Source organism: Carlito syrichta, unplaced genomic scaffold (assembly GCF_000164805.1).
Source record: "Carlito syrichta isolate Samal-C Ts95f unplaced genomic scaffold, Tarsius_syrichta-2.0.1 Scaffold80800, whole genome shotgun sequence".
Lineage (NCBI taxonomy): Eukaryota > Metazoa > Chordata > Mammalia > Primates > Tarsiidae > Carlito > Carlito syrichta.
The window spans coordinates 64,384-84,897 of record NW_007024896.1 but is presented as its reverse complement, the minus strand read 5'-3'; the positions used below and the strand labels follow the sequence as shown (position 1 = coordinate 84,897).

Here is a 20,514-nt window from a genome sequence, read left to right as displayed (position 1 = left end):
GTATGAATGGGCATTTGAGCAAAATCAAGACAGTTCTTTGAAATTAAATGAACTCTAAGATATTAAATGCACTATAAAATATATTTGAAGAATCTTTAGAAAGTATATCCTGAGGTACCCTCTCCACCCTTTGCACAAAGAAAAATTAAGTTTAAAAACAAAACCAAACAAAGCAACACATTACAAATCCTAGCTTTGTGTTCTAAAAATTAAGCTTATAAAATACTTAAGGCATTATTCTGTTCTATAATTAGCTGGATGACTTCTTTTTTTATTTTTTAAATTTATTTATTATAGAGTTGTGGGGTACCAGTGAGGATATACTACGTAAGTAGGCTGCATGCAGGTGAAGTGTGGGCTTCTAGGTGACCCTTACTTCCCCTGGCAGTAGACCAGGCACCTTTGTGTTGACATGAGCCCCCCCCTCTCCTCCTTCCCTCCCTTTCCTAGCAGTGGGCAGCAACTGCTGATCCCACCCTTGCGCTAATATGACCTGTGATCAGGGCCTGCTCATGAGTGAGAACATGTGGTGTTCAGTTCCTTGTTTGTGATAGTTCACTTTTAGTATGATGGTCTCCAGCTGCATCAAAGTTTCTGCGAAGGCCATGATTTTGTTCTTCTTTATGGCTGTGAAATACTCCCTTGTGTATATGTACCACATTCCTTTTAATAATTATTCTGCCTTAACTTCTAAAACTAAGAAGAGGTGTATACTTTTATACTTCTCTATGATAAGCTTTATGCATTAAAGTATGGAGTCTGGTCATAAGTTTTAAACCTGTTATAAGTCAGTTAGTTCTGCTTCATTATATCCCACTAACTTACACCTCCAATCTAGTCAGAAGCACGGATGAATGGAAATATGCTGATCTATGGTCACTGGTGGGATACCAAAATCTACTGAACTTTTCAAATATCCTGTAGATTATATCCCTTCCATGACAATCCTATAAATAACTACAAAAATGATTTTCAATTTACTACCTTAATCATAAATATACAATTCTTGTTCTGTTATTCAACTACTTACTAGTTTTTCAGAGTTTAAATGGATGTTTGCGTGCTTTTGAATTTTGATAAACTAACTGCTTTTCACTTGGTCAAAAATAAATTTTGGTTAAGGAAGTACTTAAGAATTAATTAGGTACAGATTGAGCATCCCTAATCCCCAAATCCAAACTCTGAAACTCCAAAATCTGAAACCCTTGAGCACTTCCATATCAGAAGTGGACAATTCCATACCTGACCCCACATAACAGGTCACAATCAAAACTCAGGTACACAACATACAGCTTATTCAACATTTTCAAGGGAAAAGTTGATCCTCCCAGCACTCTTCAGCTACCATACACCTTTTCCATGCATATCCAGATTCTCCCACACAAAAATAGTTACAAAGGGAAATAAAATAAAAACTTTGTTTCATATGAAAATTATACAAAATATTGTATAATATTATCTTCAAGTTATGCATATATGAAAAGTAAATGATTTAGTGTTTAGATTGTGTTCCATCTCCAAGGTCTCACAGTGTCTATGCAAATACAGCATGTCTTTGACTAATGTCATTTCCTTCAATATTATTTTGCTATAATGTTGATGAGGATAAGAAAATGATTCCTTATTGGGGCCACTCTCTGGGTAAAGTGTGCACTCTCTTCTCATGTCTGTGTGGGTTTTCTCTAAGTACTCTGGTTTCCTCCCATGTCACAAAAATGTGCGTGTTGCATTAACAGGCATTTTAAAATTGCCACTGTATGAGTGTGTGTGGGTGTGTGTATGAGTGCACCCTGAATGGAACAGTGTTCTGTCTAAGGCTGCATCCCACCTTGTTCCTTGAGCTGACAAGATAGGCTCTGCCACCTGTTTCCCTTAGCTGGAATGAGAGGGTAAATAATTATACCATTTTTAGTAACCTTTTCTAAATGTCTGTATACAGACATTTACTTCCATGTTGAATATCAGAAGTGTTTTGGTTTTTATTTAGAAGTTTGATGATGTTTTCATGACCAAAAATATGTCACTGGAACTTAACTCTCATATATTTCAATGAGCTTATGATAAAATGGTTTTCATCATATGTTGTGGTGCTTAAAGTTAGTTTCCAAGAACCTATTCAGAAAAAATTTGAAATCCAAAACACTTCCGGTTCTAACCATTTCAGATAAGGGATGCTCAACCTGTACAAATATGACACCAAATTAATTGTATTTAAATTTGAGACTACAGTCAAATTTATAAGGGAACACATTTGTAATCATTCAGCTTCTTTAAAAAAATCTATGAAGCTAGATTTGAGAAAATCCAGTAGTCAAAATCAGACTTCTGTTTCCCTATTTTCCCTCTCAAAAGAGAGAAGGAAGGGAGATCTCTGATTTTATAAAGTGAAAAGAAGGTAAGAAATATTTTGAAACATTAATTGAATTTTCTTATATTGAATATGTTGCATGATGCATAGGGCTAATAATTTGAACTGGATGAAGGGTACAATGGAGAAATTCTGTGATAAGGATCACAGATTCAAAAGTTAAACTTTTGGATCAGTTGGGAAAATAGCAAATCATAATTATAGAAATACTCCATAAACTAATTATCTGGGTTAAGAGACAAAAAAGTAAGACTGAACAAACATCACATTTCCTAGCTTCCTCTACTCCTCCTCCCACCCTCCAAGAAAACCTTTATCAAATTCTAAAGCATATATGAAAGTAATATATTCTACAATGACTAATCAATGATTCAGGACCTGAAAAATAAACTGTTGATATTTCAACAATGAACAATCTGTAAAACATATGAACTTTTGAGTGGAGAAACTGAACAGCTTATTTTAAGTACCACAATCTGTTCCACTGGTCAAGCCAAGCCAGTAGTGAATAAGACAACTGGGAAGGCATTAATATTTGCTCTAGGTTAGTCCAGCAAACCTAGAAGGCAACAACTACCTAGAATTACGGGTATTTAGAATAGGCAATAAATATCATGCACTATACATACCACAGTCTAATTGGAGCTCAAATATGTACTCTGAAAGAACTAGTATCTACCAGGGGTTATAAATGTCACATCTATAAAATAATAGAATCCTTTGGATACCTTTGATTAACACCTATATTGCGGAGTCTCTGAGGAAAAAGACTATAGTTATCAAATGGGGTTGGAATTATTAAAAAGAAAAAAAAGGAAATAGATACTTAAAAGTGTCTTGGATAAGCTAGAAAGACACATGAATTTTCACAGAAAACCAGTGATCTTGATGCTTAGAGAGTAAATGTAAGATAGGGAAAGGTAGGGTTGTCCAGATCTTAGAATAGAATGTGTCAATGAAAACGTACAAAATGATTAATCAAAACTCATAACTGTCCCTCTCTTGTTAGGAAAATCAGAACAGAAATAATGTGATCACATATCAGTGAATTAGGCAGAGGAATATGAGAAAGAGCTGAATTTGAAAGCAGAATCAAAAGAAAAAAGAAGTAAGTAAAGATTCTATAACAATTTAAATCCTATGAAAGTTGCAATTCACTCCTAAAAAGCATAATGAATCCTCAGACTTTAGAACAGGAAATTCTCACTTTGCAACGTGTGTACTGCTTCAATTCAAAGGCAAATGCAAAATGATTCATTCTTTACCCAATGATGTCACTGAAGTGATAGCTGTTCCACAAGAACTGAAACTTGCACTACAAAATTAGACTCTTTAGAAGAAAGATTAAGCTGAAAAGAGAAAAAGAAGAAGAAGAAAGATTAAAGATAAGCTATAATTTATATTTTGAAATTATTAGAGATTCAAATTGAAATATGAAGTTTTTAAAAAAGTAGTATATTTCTCATTGAAAAACAGCAAGCAGATAAGATATGAAGTATGTTCATATCAAGGTATGAAACAAAACTTGAAAATTCAGGAAAAGATTTCCATTCCAACCTCTTGGTGAAAAATCCTCCTGGAAAAATCACCTAATTGACAAACACAACAGAACAAAGATCTTGCATAGCCATATTTCTACAATGAGAGGGAGAGAGGGAGGGAAGGAGAAAGGCGGAAGGGAGGGAGAAGAAAGGGAAGAAGAAATGAAAGAAGGAGGATGGGAGGAATGGAGGGAGGGAAAGAAAAGTAGATAAGGGCTAAACATGAGGAAAAAACTACAAACCTAATAGTAGTTGAGTACCTAATTCATTTGGTGCCAATCTCACCATTGCAACGTACCAGCCTAAAAAGAACAGGAGAAAAGTCTTAAGCTTGTAAAATGGGAACAAGAATCTAAGTAAAACAATGGACCAGAAAAAAAAATATAAAGGAGAGAAAACAAGAAAGCTTCTTAGTTAGAGCTGAGATGGGGGATGAACAGATGGAGGGATTGGGGGAGTAAAAATTCTGCTGTGCATGCAATGATCCACTTTCAAGTGGGTTTTTGAGTTTTTATCTTATTTTATGGGTGTTACAAGAAATCTTAGCCCAAAAATTAACATAAAAATTGGCCTTGCTTGAGAACAACCATGGAACATTGGGCAAAAGCCAATAGAAACTCTGAAATTCTATAAAAATACATTCACAATCTAAACCGAACTGGTTATCTACTGATAAGGACAATAAATATGACTTTATCAACCAGAATTATGAAGTACATGATGAAATGAAGAAACAACCGAAGTCACAACAGCCAAATTAGACCATCAAGGAATTCAGGTAACTGAATATCAGTTATCTAAATACACAAATGATTAAAAATATATAGACATAAAAATAAAATGAAAATATGAGAAAGAAAAATTATACCATGGAAGGAGAGAATGCATATTTGAAAAACAGTCTATTTGAACACAAATAATGAATGAAGTGAAATTAAAAATTCAATGAACAGATTTAACAGCAGATTAGGCCCAGATGGAGTCACCATAATGAAATGCATAAATATTTAAAGACATTATTCAAAATGTAAAACATAAAAAGGATAGAAAAATAAGTAAAATAGTAAGGCAGATGGAGAGACCAATGAGAAAAATTTAAATATGGTGGATAAAAATTTCAGAAAAGCAGATGAGGAAAAGGTAATTTCAAAGGATTCCAGTTGAAATTTGTCTTTATCTGGTGAGAGAAATAAATCCTCAGATCTGGGAGGCACAACAAATTCTGGAGAAAGAAAACTGACAGTAGGAGGAAGGACTGAGAAGCAACAAGAAAAGAAAAGCCAAGAAATGAGTACAATTGTGGGCAAATCAAAATAGACATTGACATTCTGAAACAATCTTAATAATAAGTAGAAAAATAAAAAAGAATCAAACTAATATATGAGAAAAATAAAGCCATGAAAGATGAAATCAGATCAGAAAAGTTAAAGGTGTCTAAGGCCTTTCTATTTTTTAGGAGAGTAAGATAAGTTAAATTCCAGTACTGTTATCAAGTATATATATTGCAATTTGAAGTAAAACCACTAACATAACTTTTAAAAATGTATAACATACAAACAACAGGGAAAAATAAGGTTAGAAAAGTTTAATCAACTCGAAAATAACTAGAGGAGCAAAACCTCAATTTATTATCATTATTATTATTCAAGTGAATAATAGAAAACCAGGGTAAATGATATGTGATAGAATGCTAAAAAAATCAATCCACATAGAGCAGCAATTATGAATTGCAAATAATAAGGCCACTACCAAAGTAAAGCAACTACCAAGACAGAGCTATAAAAAAATCATTTTTAAAAAAGATACAATCAAAGAAAAGCAGAATAAAAGGAAAAAGGCTATTAAAGAATATATGGGAAAATAGGAAGAAATGAAAAGATGGTGGATTTAAATCCAAATACACTGATAATTAAATTAAACACAATTGGTCTCAATATTTCAATTAAAAGCAAATATTGTCAACTAGATTGAAAAACAATGCCCAACTCTCACCTCAGAATAGTAAATGTGTTTTTCTATATATGAAAAACAACCTATTATAAAATAAAATTCTAAAATATGTATAATAACATTAAATAAGTAACACTGAGGTATAAAGTTAAGAAATTTGTATAAGACCTACATAATAAAAAAACTATAACACTGTTCAGGGAAATTAAATAAGACCTAAATCAATGGAAAAATATGCCAAGTTCATGGATGGGACAGATGAAGATGTTAAAATGTCAATTCTCACCAAACATATTCCCAATATTCCCAGTCAAAATCCCAGTAGACTTTTTGTCAAGTATTGACTTTTGTAGGGTATTTATTGCAAAAAAAAGTAACTAAAAGAGGCAAAACAATTTTGAAGATTAATAAAGAACTTATACCTGATTAATTTACTATATAGCTACAGTTTATCAAAACAGTGTAGTACTGGAATAAAGATAACATATAGACCAACGAAACAGAGTGGAATCCAGAAATAGACACATATGCTCCGTTAATTTTCAACAAAATTGTGATGGTAATTCCAAGAGAAAAGGATAGACTTTTAAACCAAAGGTACTGCAATGACTGGGAATTCATAGGGGAAAAATTAACCCAAGCCTACTTTACAACACACAAAAACACTGACTTGTCCATGGATGACAGAACTAAACAAAAAAGTTCTAACATCTAAAAACCAAAATCAAAGAAAATCTTTACAAACTAGAGTAAGAGAAAGAGTAATTGTAGAGCAGAATAATACACATACACACAAAACAATAAATAAAGATCATTTCAATTAGAATTTTCAAAATCAAATTAAAAATTTGGGGGATGGTTCTACTCCACTACCAGGAAGATAGAGTTGATAAAATTTTCCCTAGTCCTTCCGTTAAGTAGGCAGAAATCCTGGACATTACAGTAGTCCCCCCTTATTTACAAAGATACATTTCAAACCCCCAGTGGATTCCTGAAACCTCAGATACTACAGAACTATATGTACTATGCTTTTTCCCATACATACATACCTATGAAAAAGTTTAATTTATAAATTAAGCACAGTAACGTATTAACAATAACTTATAACAAAGTAAAGCAGTAATAGTATGCTGTAATAAAAGCTATATAAATGTGGTCTCTTCCTCTTTCAATATCATATGGGACTGAATTCACCCTTCTCCTTGTGATGTGAGATTATAAAATGCCTACATGATGAGATGAGGTGAATGCCGCAGGCATTGAGATGTTTAGCTAACTTTGACCTTCTGACAATCCCTCAGAGGAGGATCACCTGCTCCAAGTACTCCTGGGTCACCGAGCCATGACAGTGTCGATGGTCAGATATCAGGAACAGATGATGTCAATGGCTTGACAAAACATTGTACTCAGAAGCTGTTGTCTGTTTTTAACTCTTCACACTGTTGCTGCAGAAGCTGTACTCCTTCAGCGATTATAAGTGTGATTTTAATGCTGTGTCTCTTCTGAGAATCATGTTCCATAATTTTGTCCTTTAAAGCCTGTGCAACTCAAAACACTTTGGCAAATTTCAGTAACATCCACACTGCTGATTTTGCTTCAGTTTCTTCTTCATCCTTCTCTTGCTCTGTAGATGACGCAACAGATTCTTCCAATTCCTTATTAACACTTCTTGATATGTTCTTCCACTTCTTCATCAAGCATATCAGAAAATCCTTCTCCATCAACTTGTCTTGCTGTATAAATTATTTCCCAACTTCTCCATCGACTACCAGGAAGCCTTTAAAATCATTCACAACTTCACTTCTTAAATTCTTTCAGCAGGAATTTATAGTTTCTGGTTTTAATTCATCCATTGCAGTTTCACGAGTGTTGTTGCATCAGCACAATGAATGAATGATTTTCAGCACTGAATTATGTCCAGATTACAGCCTGCATCAATTGCTGATCAAACAAGATCAAATACCAAGTGGATGTATGTGGCCTTGTCAAATCAAATGACATCTTTGTCAAGGGGCTGATGCAATGAGGTTGCACGTGAAGGCAAAATTATAGCCTTGACATTTTCATTTTCACGGCAAACAGATTCAGGATGGCTAGGGACATTATTATTAATAGAACCTTAAATTCCAATCTTTCTTCTTTTGAGTGTTTTTTCACTTCTGGGATGAAGCTTTGGTGGTGAAACCATTCCATAAACAAGATGTCTGTCACTAATGCTTTTGATTATATTATCAAAACACAAGCATATAACTTTTTGAGAGCACGTGGGTTCTTTGTTCTGTACACTATATCTGGCTTTATCACATGCTCTGCACCACTGCCACATAGTACTAGAATTAATCTGTCCTTCCATTTTTTTTAATGCCCTGGCGGCTCCCTTATAACTTTAAGAATTTAGGTCTTATTGAGCATCTTCTCCCAGAGAAGCCCAGATTCACTGCAATTGAAGACTTGCTTTGGATGGTACCCTTCCTCCTTAATCACCGTCTTCAACTCTGCTGAAAACATGGCAGCAGCTTCACTGGCAGATGCAGTCTCTCCAATAGCTTTTATATTTTTTAGTCCAAACCTATTCCTAAATCTGTGTGAAACCATACCTTACTTGCAGTAAATGGCTTGGTGTCACTCATTTCAAGGGTTTGCTTGCTGAAGTCTTCCTATAAGCTCAGTGCTTTATAGCACATGTGGCTGTCAACAGAGACACATCTTCCATTCGTGTATTCCACCCATCAACTAAGGTGGTATGACCTACTTGACACCTAGGCTATATGGCCTAGCTTATTGCTCCTAGGCTACAAACCTGTACAGCATGTTACAGTCCTGAATACCGTAGGTGACGGCAACATAATGGTAAGTATCTGTGTATCTACACATATCTAAACATAGAAAAGGAACAGTACAAGTATAGTATGAAAGACAAAAAACAGTACACCTGTACAGAACAGCTCCACTATAATCTTATGGGACCACCATCGTAAATGCAGTCCATCACTGACTGAAGCATCATTAGGCAGTGCATAGTTGTACTCACAAAACTCTAAAATAAGTATACTTTATGACAAATTAATTATTTTACATAAATTGACCTGAATATATTATCTCAGTGACAAAGATGAATTTTAAAAAGGATAAGTCATCCAACAGGAAAAATAAGCAAAAAATATGAAAAATTACACACTAATCCCTCCATACTCATAGGAGACTCCTAGTAGATGCCTAAAACGACAAATCATATCGAACCTGACTGCTGTCAATTGAAACATATTTCTGTTCATGTATCTCAGGTATAAATTGAATACCTCTTCCATCTTAACTAGGCACGTATGTACATAACATTTGTAGTTTGAAGAATGACAGCAAAACTAACATAAATTTATTTGTCCTCCTTCACAATATCATGGGTATATTTGTTCCTACTGTAGATAACCTCTGCATACAATTTTTTTCTTTCATTAAACCAACAAATTCCACCTTTTCACTTAAAGGAAGCACTTCACAGCTTCTGTCTGGCATGTGTGAATTGCCAGCTTCAGTACTCCTGCACTTTGGCCAGTATTCATAAAACAAAGATGACTTGAACACAAGCACTGTGATACTGCAACAGTCAATCTAACAACCAAGATAGCTATATATGACTAACAGGCGGAAAGTGAGGAAGCATGAATATTTTGGACAAAGTGATAATCTATGTCTTGAGTAAGACAGGGCAGAATGTGGTGAGATTTCATCATGCTACTCAAAATGGCACACAATTTAAAACATTGTTTCTGGAATTTTCCACTTAATATTTTCAGACTACAGTTGACTGTGGATAACTGAAACTGTGAAAAGTGAAACTGCAAATGAGGGTGGTGGTGGTGCTGTATATGCAAAGCAAACATAAAACAACTCAGAAAGGTGAAGAGGAGAAGGCAGCCCAGCCTTATAATCAGCCCAACCTTATAATCAATGAAGGACATGGTAATGACTTCCTTGGATGTTCCTTTTGTCTCTTATATCCCAAACTTGGAGCTAAAAAAGCTGGCAACCTGGAAACAAACATCGAGGGCTGCAGACGAAACAAAAGCCCCCCAAAAATCCTATCCTCTAGGTAGTTAAAGAAGCAGAAAAGGAGTAGTCTACAAAGACAGAGAACTTGAACACAGTAACTATTCCACATGAGCCAAATACCACAGAAGAAAATTTAAGCTCAGTCCTACTCCTTTGCCAAATGCCTACTGGGGAGGCTATAGACTTCTACCCTCACCAGATAGCACCCCAGTTCCCACAGTAGTTTGGTGCAAAGAAGGCCAAGTAGGGAGCCTGAACTTTTATCTCCACTCCTGGACCAGGTGGTAATGGGGCCACCTCACTCCACAATGTGAGTGGAGAACACATGGAAGCCTGGACCTTCAATCCATTCCCACTCCAAGTGGTAATGAGGTCTCACTCTGCTTTACACTGTCAGTGGAGAACATGTGGGTGAGTCAAAACTACTTGGCAGTAATGAGATGTCTCCACCTCTCCCTAATGGGGTAGTACTACACCCAGCTGGTTTGTAACAAAGTCTCAAAAAGGCCATTCCATTGTTCTATTGAGCCATCTGTTCCAGAATAGTAGGAACATGGCAAAACCAGTGAACTCCATGAGCATGCACCCATTGTCACATTTCATTTGCTGGAAAGTGAGTCCACTGATCAGAAGCAATGCTGTATGGAATACAATGTGAATAAGGCATTCTGAAAGTCCATGCCTAGTAGTATTGGCAGAAGCATTACACACAGAGAAGGCAAATCCATATCCATAGTAAGTCTATCCCAGTAGGAATGAAAAGTCCATTCCATGATAGAAGGAGTCCTATAATCAATGTGCACCAGGTAGATGGATAATCACCCTTAAGAATGGTGCCACGGGAGGGGAGGGGGCTCAGTGTTGGTTTCTGCTGCTGGCAGATCGGGCACTCAGCTGTTGCCATAGCAAGGTCAGCCTTGGTGAATTGAAGTTCATGCTGTTGAGCTCATGCATAACCTCCATCCACTCTACTAAGGTCACTTTGTTCACGAGACCATTGGAAGATGACAGGGTTGGCTGGGGAAAGAGGGTCAGTAGTATCCTCACAAGGGATCATCCTATCCACTTACAGTAAGTCTCATATATACAAATGAGTTCCATTCTGAGAGCATGCTTGCAAGTCCAATTGGTTCCTGAGTCCAGCAAAGTTAGCCTAGGTACCCAACGAACACAATCAGCTATATAGTAATGGAACAGGTTTTTAACACTTTTCACACAAATAATACAAAAAACACAAGCACACATTTTTAATCTTCCAGTACAGTGTCTTAAAAGCATAGTAGAGCAGTACAGTACAACAGCCAGTATACAGGGGCTGGCATCAAGTGAAAAAGCAAAAGAGTTACTGACTGAAGAAGGGAGAGGAAGTGGAAGATGGAAGAGCTGAAGGATTGTCAGCAACAGGAGTTGGAGAGCAAGTTGCAATTTCGCTCTTGCCTGACATTGATGGAACAGGTACCTGTTCCTTGATGGATTCAATTCTATCTACCTTCTTTAAAAAATGATTCAGTAATGTCAGGATATTAGTTCTTTTTTGGTCATCATAGATGGCATGATAGCACTTGATTTCATGCTAATTGGCTTCTGTCACCTTCGTGTACCATTCTATGCTCGGGTCTTGTGCCTCAAAAACTATCAGTGCCTCCCCAAATAATGCAAACACACATTAGCATTTTTGAAAGTTCACAACATGAAAGTTCATAGGTAGGGGACTTACTGTATTAGAATTCTCCTCTGCTAAGATCACCCTTTGGTGAGCATTCACATGGAACACAAATATCCCTTTTTGCTCATTCAGATATATCCATATTCCTTTTCTCCAAATATCTTTGTCACCAATTTTGTCAATCATTTCCCTTCGAAGTTCCTGACCATCTGATACAGAGACCCACTAATGTCCCTCCATATGGCCACAGCCCTTGGAGAAAGGCATGGCAGGGGGTCGGGAGTTCCTGCAAGTTCCTGAGTACATTACTGAGAGTCTCTTTTTCTTCTATGTATTCCCAGTGAGTAGCTTCAGGGGATCCTTGACTTCCCTGCAGACTACGCCCAAACATGTAAATCCCTATTTACTCCCTTTCTTTGAACTATATAGTATCAGTGTAATCAGAAGTCTTGTGATTTGCATAACTTTTGTAATGCATGATGTCTTAGGTCTTGTAAACTTTTTTTACTTTAAATACAAAATGCAGCTGTAACTTAAGTTCTATACAATGCTCTGCTGGTCACATGGCTACTGCATAGGTACCCACAACTCTGGACTATGAAAGTGAACTGCAAAAGCCTGGAGGGTGAGCAGAACAATTTTAGAAAGAACTCAAGGCTGACTCTGCAACCTGGATTCAAACTCAGAAATAAACTTCTATCAGTTTCTGCCCCTCTGATTTATTGGTATCAAGGAGAGCAGCCGATAGTAACTCAGACCATGGCAAATGGCAATCATGTTGCAGGACCTTGGACAACAGGATCTCCTGATAGACACCCTAGCAGCTGTCAGAACCACTCTGTGCTCTGTGAAGTATCTGGAGAGGACTCCCACAGACCAGGACCAGTACTTGATGAATTGGTAAGAAAGAGGCCTTGCCAGGTACCTGAACTTGTTAAGCAGACGAGTTTATTTGGTAATCCAACCCTGAACACATGCAGGGTGTGGGGGAAGCTTTCTCAACTGGGCTCTCCAGGGACACTTTGTAGGCATCGAGACCAGTCAGTGCTTTTGTTGGGATATCCTTTTGTTTGCATTTGAATTTGCTAAGAAAGCTGGCTGGTTATGCTTTGTTTGATGAGACATGTCAGATTCTAAAAATTTGGCACGAATTTTTTTTGTCATTTTATGTCTTCCTAAGTGTTGCTGTTGCTATTTCCCTTTGTTTCTGTGATATTTATGTAGGCCATGAAAATTCCAGGAAAATAGTGAATTATACCTTTATGAACCCAGACTGTGGTCTGGATCGAAGATAAGAGGCACTCTTCCCTTTAGTCTGTGCAAACAGACTCCCTTAGGTGACTGAAGGACTTGCAAAGGTGTCGGGGGCCAAACCCCATGACATGATAGGGCCTCATAGGGACCTCTCCATTCCAGTCATAATGGACCCTGCAGGCTCTGGAAGGTCCCAGGCTTGATCAGACAGTCAGCAGACCTAAATCCATGCCAGATCCCGGAAACAGTGATCGAAGGGTTAGAAAAGGTCCAAGAAGCAGATCACCTGGAAGCTGAAAGGGGCTCTCAGTGTTCCTGAGGGCTGCCCCATTTGGGCTGGTCACCTGGCGCCCCTGGGCCCCTTGAGTGCTCTCGGCACTCTGAAGGAAAACTGAGACACATAAGAGGCAGGGATATGACTGGTGGTGTCACGGCCGACAGGAGCTCACTCCACGCAAGCAACACATTTTGACCTAGAACATCTAGTGCTGTCCAGAGGTGGGGATCGCTTGTCAGTGCTACCTCATGTCTACAGTATCATCCTCAAACGTAAGCCTACTCTGTCCGTTTTCCTGTATCTTGTTTCTTCTGACCCATGACACTGTCAAAATTCCTGTCTTTTTGTTGTCAAAGAGGTGCAAAAAGCACCTGCTGTGTAAGTGAAATGCTACAGGTTATCTTGCATTCTTTTCCGGGACCACACCCTCTCTCTTCCTCTTTTCTCTCCCTTCCTTAGCCTGTGTTCTCCTTCATGGATTCCAAGGGAGTTCATTCTAGTCTGAAAGGATGTACCAGGAGCGGGAAGCCATTTTTTGTCTTGTTCCTAAACCTTAACACAATGATGAGAAAGTAGAAACTGTGTCCTGGAAGAATGCATTCTTTAGGTAAAGATTAACTTTGCCAACTTTGTTTTTCTAAAAACTAGAAACCCAAATCTCTCAGGCATGACCAGTATCAGCCCATTGTACAACTAACTGAGGGTAGTGAGATCCAGGACTCGGTGCCTGGTGACCAGGAACCCCCGCAGGGTCTCCAAGACATCCACAAGTGGTTAACAAGGAAGCACGGCAGTCACACGTCTATCTGATTGCAACATCTCCAGGGGAAAGGATTTAAGGCAGGGCTTCGTGGGCTATGGTGCCACACTCATCTAGAGTGCTATTCTGCTTCCTGTCTGTGGGAACTGATCTCTTTCTTAAGTAAATCTTCTCTTCTTTCACCTCTTTGTTTGTTGCAAATCTTTGCACTACTTGGATCTCTGCTTGTCAGTGTGCACCTCCGAGCATGCCGGCTCTGGCGGTGTTGTGCTCCTCCACATCCATCCATCCACCCTCTGCACCCTAACATAATCCACCTGTAAAGGAACATAGAAATCTCTCTTATATGCTACTTAGGCTTTTGTTAACTCAGCACAAGTTGATACTAACCTTGGAGGAAATAATTTTGCAATCTTTCTCTGGCAACTAAGGGTCTGAATAGATGGTTCTTGTTTTCAAATGGTAGCAGCCAGATTATTTGGAAGTGAGTCTGTTTCTAAAGGTTTAGTCCTTACCTGAGACTGTGATCAACTGCTTGTCCCTGTAAAACTGTTAAGAAGTCTCTCAGAGGCATGTACTGTATGCTAAGCCACTGCTTTACAATTTAGTGCTAGATAACACCACTGCTAGTTCTTTTGGCTATGCCTGATTATTACTCCTCTTACACGACTGTAAAGCTTTAAATGCTGAAAACTTTGAGACATTATGAGGCATGGGAACTGGCCATTCCCACCTGACTAAGTTATCTTGCTAAGTCCCGTACTTCTGGGGCAAGTGAAATACTAAGTACACTCTGTGGCACATAGCGTGAGACCTGATCACTCTCACCTAATTGTCCACACTTCACAACTAACACTGTAATTTAGTAATGTATAAAGGGTTTTAAACAAGTTTGCCTGTTCATAATTAGAAATAAGTAGGAACAGATCATTTCACATCTATGTGGTCTGTTCACTCTAAAATGATTTTGTATTAGGCCATTTTGAAGACATCACTGGAAAGTCCTGGAGCAGAGGGAAGCCCCAGGGAGGGCTGGGAACATTCAGCTTAGAAGAAGCCATCAAGGGTCCCAGGGACACCTGGCATTGCTGTTTATGGCTTTATTTATTTATTTTAGAATTCTCCTTTGAAGAATGCATTGCACAGGTGTTCAAAGGCAAAATTCTGGGTATTATTTTGCTTCAGACTTTTTCTGTGAGGAATGCAGTGCACCAGTGTTCAAAGGCAAAATTATGGGTTTTCAAGGAACACAAACAAGAAAATAGGTAATACTCAATCTGTACCCTCAGACACCCCATTGGGACAGATTTTAAAGAACTGGAGCAAATTAGAATTATGTGGTTTAAAATTAAAAGAGTTAGTACATTATTGTAAGGAAATTTGGACTCAATACAAGTTAGCAGACAATGAAGTTTGGAAAAGAAACTAGACTTTGTGCTTTAATACCACTTGGCAATTAAACTTATTTTGTAGGCATGAAGGGAAATGATCAGAAGTTCCATGTCCAGAGACATTTTAAAAATTTATTTTACTACTACTTTGTAAACAAGATTATATCCTATGGGATATTGAATACCCAACTCCAGGAGCTAGACTCAGGACTATGAATACCAAACTCCCAATTACAGAAAACTTCTGAAATCCTTAGCATTCAAGACATTAAGGAAAAAAAAAAAAAAAAGAGACCGACTCCAGGATGAGCTCCAGCAAGACAAAAAGTAAGCAAACCAAAGCTGTAGCAACCCAAAAGAGATCTAGCAGAAAGAGAGCTGCTAAGGGGAATGGTATTGGCTGATATGAATGTGGTCAGTCTGGGCACTTGAAGTGTAACTGTCCTCGACAGTCTAAGCCACAGGACCTTGTCCAACATGTGGACTAGAAGGCCCCTGGAAGAGCTGGTGCAGCCTCTCCTGAAGGGGAGAGGGAACACCTAGCTTGGTGATGGTGGCCACTGACTGAAGGGGCTACAGGACCATGACCCAGTCCAGCGCTCTGTCTGCCATTACTCCACAGAATCCCTGGGTCTGTATGGATGTGGCTGGGGTCTAAATTAATTTCTTGATTAATACTGAGGCTAAGTTTTCAGTCCTTGTACTCATACTGAATCTCTTTCTCTTGACACTTGCTCCCCACTAGGAGCTGAGTGTGTTCCAAGAGTTAGATGTTTCACCTAACCTCTAATCAGAAGTTACTAAAAGGTTAATTCAAATTATGAATGTAAAAGGTTATCTACAAAAAGGGTAAAAAGAAGGAAACCAAAAAGCAAAGGAAAGATGTAAAAAGGTTGTTGTTGTAAAAATATGTCTTTGGTAAGAAAATGAATATAAGGAAAAAGAGTAATTTTGTCTAGGAAAGGACTGTGCATGGCAAATTTCTATCCTACAATGGAGTGAATAGTTATCTGAAAGAAGGAAAGTATAGGACAAAGTAGAAGGTTCAAGCGTGTTGAAAATGTATAAGCATGTAAAGATGGTATGTGGAAGGTTTTTGGAAAGAATGTATGAAAGGAATTCCATGAACGATCTTGTTTGCAAAAAAAAAATTATGTCTATGTATTTTCCATTAATATCAATCACTGATGTTAGGCTAAAATGCCATTATATCAAAGTAACAGTATTTTTAAAAAACAATAATCCATCAATCCTTAGTAAGTAACCACAATGTTAAAATTTGGTAAGATGGAATGCTTTCATTTTGTCTGAATCTATTGGTCTATTGGTTAAATATAATTTCTGCTAAAAGTTTTAAAATATAAAACTTTGCTTCTATAATACTTTGTACTTAAGTTGTCAGCAAACTTATGTCTTTAAATTAAACTGTTAAAGATTTATGCCAGATTAGTCGCATATATAGTCAGGTTAGCAAAAATCTAAAAGGTATCATTCAGCACAAATTGCTAACAACTTCAAAATCTTCCGGAACTCTTTTTAAAAACGTGTGCTCAAAGGCCAGGCTTGGTGGCTCAGCCTGTAATCCCAGGACTTTGAGAGGTTGAGGCGAGTGGATTGTCTGAGTCTGCAAGTTCAAGACCCACTCGGGGAACTTGGTGAGACCTTATCTCTACAATAAAATAAAAAATTAGCTGGGCATGGTAGTGAACGCTTGGAGTTCTGGCTACTTGGAAGGCTGAGGCAGAAGGATTGCCAGAGCCCAGCAGTTTGAGGCTACGGTGGCCGGGAGCGTGCCACTGCACTCCAGCCTGAGCGACGTAGTGAAACTCCAACTCAAAAAACAAAAAACAAAAAACAAAAAACTTGTGCTCATGAGAATTGCTAATCCAATATGAGTTTTAATGATACAAAGGTTTATTGCATAAACTGAGTTAATAAATTATTAACCAAATAATTTTATAGCTTCTTTGTTTAAAGCATTACCAATTATTTTTGTCATATTTTTCAGCATCAAAAGAAAAACTTACAGGCCCCCCCCCAAATAAGTATGGTTGTTTGCATACGTTCAATAAAGATTTGTTTTCTTTTGTAACACTGGTTAATTTACCAAGGCTCTAACTGAAATAATATTTCAAAACAGATTGCTTTAGAGAATTAATGTTAAGGTTTAAGTTAATCTGAGATTCCTTATAGGAAAAAGTTTCAGCAAAGCTAATTTTAAAAGGGCCTATATGGCAAACAAATTTGTTGTACTTTATGTGCAAATAAGACATACTAAGTCTAAAGTAAACTAATTCTACTATAAGTTGTCTTTAAAAAACATGGAAGCTGAAAACTTATGTTTCAAAAGAAACCGGTACACTTGTTTTAAATTCTCTTGTTCATTGTTTTTTTAAAAAGTTTTATCATTTAAATTACATCATGGAGTGTTTTCTGGGTATAACTTTCAAACATTTTTGGATTTCTTTTCACATTTTATATAAGATTCACTTCAGTGCCTGGTTCAAATTACAGTCCAGGATAATCTGTCAGGTTGCCACTACAGTCCAGAAATATATCAAAAATTCTAAAAAGCTGCTACTTGTAATAAAGCCACAGAAATTAAGTTATGCTGGAAACTATAGGCCTTGTAGCTTTTGTATAAAAGGTAATCAGCCATCACCTACACCGTCAAAATGTCTACCTGGCTTCACTTAATTGTCCTGTTTCCTGAAGAAGGAAGGTTTTTCTTCAGTTATTCCTTTTATTAAGCCAATTGTAATGATTATAGCCCTGCTAAATTTTGGTCCATGTCTCTTTAACTATCTGGTTGAATTTGTTTCTTCTAGAAGCCAGCAATTTCATGCCCACACAATGGCCATGCAAGGATTCCAGCCAGTGCCTGCAAATGATGCCACTGCTGAAACAGATATGGATGCCTTAGGTCAGACAGGGAGAGATTTTTGATCTCTGGTTAGGCAGGACTATGCCCACTGCCAGCTCAAAGAAGCTACAGAAAATGGACCTTCACCCCTCAGCGCCCCATATGATTATGGGATTGAAAATCTCTAAGGGAGGAATCATTGAGCCAGGGTAGCTAGCACAGGTTAGACACAGATAGATAAATTTCCCTTAGGTAGGTTTTAGGAGGTGTTCAGACAGTTTTTAAATTACATTTCACTGCAAACCAAGCGGCAGCCTACTCTGCCCCTCGGCAAATCCAAAGAAAACTCCATCAGATGTAAGACTAGCATAGCCCAAACTTTAAATTCGTGGTTTAGCATAATAATCACTAGGAATCTTTTGGAGACACAAGTAAGCTGGACACAGGTATTTGGTATTAAATTGCCCAGTGTCCAAGTCAGTCCCTGAAGTGGGATTAATTTAAGTCCTTTCAAAATTGTTTGCAGTAGGCCTTTAACCTATACTTCTGCAGGGAGTGGGGCCTCAGACAAAGGACATGAGGTACTCATAAGCAAATATGTTGCCCAGCTGGAACAAATTTTAACCACGATTCACAAGCTTGCTTCCCCTAGGAACTTCCCGGTCCATGGACAACCCAGACATCCCTTCCTCCCAGGGCAGCAAGTGATGCTAAAGGACTGGAGAGAGGAAGGCCCCGACCACCAGCTGCGAGAGAAATGGAAGGGACTCTATTCATCACTCCTACTGCACTGAGGCTTGTGGGCATCAAGTCTTGGATACACCATTCCCGAGGACAAAAAGTATGCGCCTGAACAGAGAGACACTGTTCCCGGACCAGCACCTCAGCCTCAGTGGATGGTAGAGCCAGTACAGGACTTAAAGCTGATATTTAAACAAACAAAATAATTCTCGCCATTCTTATTCTGTTACCCCATGCTATAACTACCAATGGAACGGTGTATTGAGCATGGGCCTATTCCCATGCTAGTACATTCAATTACTCAAATTGTTGGATTTGTGAGCAACTTCCAGTCTCAGGGGCCTCTGGGCTTCCCTGGTGGGTCTCATCTCTCCAAGGGACTGACTGGAAGCAGTTGGATCTGTACATTCAAGAATTCAGAGTAAGAAGTTGAGTGGCTAATAGTGATGACCTGACAAGGATTAGTTCACAGCAATGCCCATTAAGGAAACTATAAATGAGCCAGGCCATGACTTCACCTTTTTGTACCAATCTTCCATAAGAGCAACATGAGCCTGAAGCCCCAAGTCTCAATTCAGACACAGTATGAGATTATATGACTCACCCGAATATAGTGTATTAAACAAACCAGCCCCCTTGTGTTGGGAACAGAGAAAACCCACTCAAGGCAGCATTTGTTGAATGCAACCTGACAAATGGCCTGGCTCCCTTTAGAACAATGTCAAAACATTATTGTGCTTAAAGACAGCGATTTCTTTGCCACCAATTGGACTCAGGCCAAAGGTATCCTGGCCAGTTCCCAGTGGCATTCAGTGGATCTGTGGTACTAATTTATGGCCTTGACTTTCCCCCAGATGGTTTGGTAGATGCACTATGGGCTTTCCAAGGGCCCAAGGACACAAATATAGCACTCTGCAAAAAGCGAACATAGCCAACTTGCCCTATCTGCACACTCGATGGACTAGATCTGTTTTAAAAGGTATGATTATGTCCGTAATTTCTCCTCACCCAATATAGGACTGGAAAGTGTCCCTCGACATTGAAGCCTTAGCTAAGTTTACACATCGAGCCTTGAACAAAAGCAAAAATAATACTGAAATGACTCTAATTTGTAAGGCAGTGCTATAAAACCAAATGGCTTTAGATATTCTTACCACATCTCAAGGAAGCTCATATGTGCCATTATTCATGCTGAGTGTTGCACTTGCATCCCAGATGAATCAGGGAATATCATGGCAATGCTCAGCCAAATGAAACTAGCATTAATGCTATAGCTGATGCAGATGCTTAGGCTAAGGAGGTGCCTGAAAAGGTCTCTGGTTCTCCAACATATTTTCTTGGCTCCCATCAGGGTCATTGGACCTTCTTTCAGGCCTCAGTTCTTTTTAACTATGTTTATAATGTAATATGTTAATATATTTAGCCGTCACACTTTGTACCCAGTGAGTTGTTAAAACTCCTGCACTCATAACTAAGCTTACAAAGCATGAAAACCAGCAGAGGGAAAGAACCATATGCATGTTTATGTTAAGGCAGCATGACATAGCTACTCCCATGATAGATATCATGGCCTCAACTGACAGTGGGGAAATGATACAGAGACCCACTAATGTCCCTCCATATTGCCACAGCCCCTGGACAAGGACATGGCAG

The 20,514-nt window shown here is 38.1% G+C and overlaps 1 protein-coding gene across 1 annotated transcript in view; it reads right to left on the bottom strand.

The window, feature by feature from the left end:
- Positions 1-20,514, bottom strand: part of ZPBP (zona pellucida binding protein) — a gene marked incomplete at its 5' end in the record, with an annotated part of 122,662 nt that overhangs the window by 43,036 nt on the left and 59,112 nt on the right. The window lies entirely within an intron of this gene.